This window comes from Anarrhichthys ocellatus, unplaced genomic scaffold (assembly GCF_004355925.1).
Source record: "Anarrhichthys ocellatus isolate YVR2014 unplaced genomic scaffold, GSC_Weel_1.0 scaffold706, whole genome shotgun sequence".
NCBI lineage: Eukaryota > Metazoa > Chordata > Actinopteri > Perciformes > Anarhichadidae > Anarrhichthys > Anarrhichthys ocellatus.
Window position 1 is genome coordinate 1 of NW_022280680.1, and position 2,887 is coordinate 2,887.

Sequence of the window (2,887 nt, forward strand, 5' to 3'; positions counted from 1 at the left end):
AGAGACATGGATGGATGGATGGATTATAGTTAGAAAGAGGGAGAAAGATGAAGAGGTGGAAGGTGACGGAGAGGACAGAGTCTGATTATAAAATGTTCAGTTTGTCTCTTGACGACACAAACGACCTCATCGACCCGACGCACACGTTTAAATCCTCGACTTTTTATCTGACTACGTCCAAAAGACTTCAACTAAATGTAAACATCTGTGTAGGAATGGACAGAGGAGTGCGTCAGTGTCGCGCTGCGTTCACACCAAACGCGGCGCGAATTATTCGTTCATCGTGTCAATAAACGGACAAAAAGGGGGACGCCGAAATCACTACGTAATGACGCCGATTTGTAAAAAGTCTGACTTCATGTTTTGTTAGTTCTCTCTTCAAGACGACAAGCAAACAACTCAGGCGACTTTTGGCGCATTTTTTACGCAATTCTGCCATCCGCAAATACGCGTCACTCCAGTGTCACCGCGTCTGTGCATAGACTTTGTATGTCATCTACGTTTGGCGTGAACGCGGCTTTAGAGGAAAATAAGGAGCAGACACTATTGTTATTCTTTGTCTTCCTTTGATTTGGGAGGATGATCACGCTTTGACTTTTGGAACTAATCTTCACATAATGTGGGTGCTTTTTGGGGGATGTAAACAGGAAGTATAAAGCTGCATTGGAGTCAGGTAATTGGCTGATAGGTACCAACTTTTGGGCCATATTTTGGGCCATTAAAAGTATGCTGATATTTGCAGTGTACACACGGATGTACAGACAGAAGACTTTGACACTGAAGAAGACCTAAAAACGTGATGACTCTCAGGCAGGTTGTGCAGGTGTAAGGAGTGTCTCCTCTGCTTTATAAGCGGGTTTATAGGTGTTTAATAGCGTAGACATCAGGAATAATGATATCTTCAGACAGAGACAGTTCATCCTGTCTATATGATCAGATTTGACTCAGTTATGACTCAGAGAACTGTGGCAATAATTACATTAACTAACTCCCCGTGTGTCTTGCCTCTGGGCTCAGTTTGAAAGCCTCCTGCTCCTGAAGTACGGACTGCATTGTGTCTGCAGCACAACGACATCGCATCGCACGGCTCCTGCATTCAGGCGTTTATTCATAAGCGTTATCAGCCAGCACTGTAATACGATATCAACACGCAGAACGTCTGCAGAGCTGAAGGGATGCAGCAGAATGAGCTCCTCGGTACAGACCCAGATCCTCCGGCAGAGACCGGCCCACCGTGGACGGACCCAGATCCTCATATTTAATAAAAAGCTGAATATCTCACACGTTTCGATGGTCGGTTGGATAAGGAGAGCTATTTGAATGCGTCCACCTTGTGCTCTGGAAACTATGTTTTTTACACACAAAACGATGAGTCGCTGCCCTAAAGGATATTTAGGCCATGTTGCCATTTCTAATGCACTTCCTTCGTGCTATTCAGAAAACATTTAGGCCTGCAGAGTGCATATTCACCGCTGCAGCCATCTTTGTTCTCTGCGTGCGTTGAATGAACTTGTCTTCAGGGCAAAAAGAATCACACAGAAGCATCTCTTGTTCATTCCACAACTCCAACCACTGACTGCTCTATGTGTGGTTTTTGTCGTGTGGTGGCCTAGAAGAAAAAAAAAAAGGCTTACGAGACACATCACTGCGAGAGACTTGAAGGTGTTACACAAGGAGGGGGGGGGGGGGTTAAAGGTGAGCTCCATTGACGTGAGCATCAGCAGGAGAGTGAGGTGAAAACAGGCCGTGTGGGGAAAAGGTCCGAGCAGGTACGAGCTTGTTCGAGAGGTGAGACAGAAGAGAGGCTGGCTCAGTGACTCAGAGTTCGATTATTACAGACACACACACACACACACACATTTCTCCATGCAGCCGTTGTGACACCTCATACAGGAAGTGGACACACACACACACACACACACACACACACACACACACACACACACACACACACACACACAGAGAGAGAGAGACGTAAGCTCTTCCTGAATCATGCGGTTGCTGTGGCTCCGCCTCCTGCTTCTTTCATCAAGATTCAAAAACTTGTAGGACGGAAGAACTGGAATAAAACACACACATGCAGACACACACATATATACACACACACACACACACACACACACACACACATGCAGAAGAAGCTGTTTTGGTTCAATCTCGTGTCTCGGTTTCGGAGACAAAGCCACACTTTAACTTTAACTTTTCAGCAAACAAGTAAAGCTAGAAATCACCTCAGTGACTTTAATAACTTGAATGTTCATTGAGGTGTTTTTATTTAAGTTATGCAGCATTTGTGCTCTGAGAAAACCGTATAGTCACATTATTACTGTAGAGCTGAAACAATAAGTCCAGACACATAAAATAGATGGTTTGTGAGAGAAAACAAGACAATAAAAGATGTCCCATACAAGCATGTACTTTCATTGTCGAGACACAATCCACTTTAAAAAGTAATCTGTGCGTTATTATTTAATTATGTATTTTAGGTGTTTTATGCACCTTTTTAATGTCTTTAACTGAGTTTACCTGGAGATCAAAACCCACTGCTGCTGTTTCTAAATGTTATTTATTAATAAACTGACATGACTTTGGTTTTACACCAAAAAATAAATCCACAAATTATATTAAAAAATCCACAAAGTGACTCGTGGTGACTTTTTAAGTGTTGTTTTATGATTTAATCTGATTTGAATCATTCTATAGTTACAGTAGAGTGAGATATGGAGCTTTTTAAATGTGGTGTCCCAATAGCAGCTTTTAGACCAGAATAACGTTCAATTAGTGACTTCAAGGTGTATTATAATGTTTATATTTAATCTAATGTGGCATCACAGACAAACTGTATAAATGTCTCACCTCTCTAGTCAGTGAGACAGGAGGACAGACA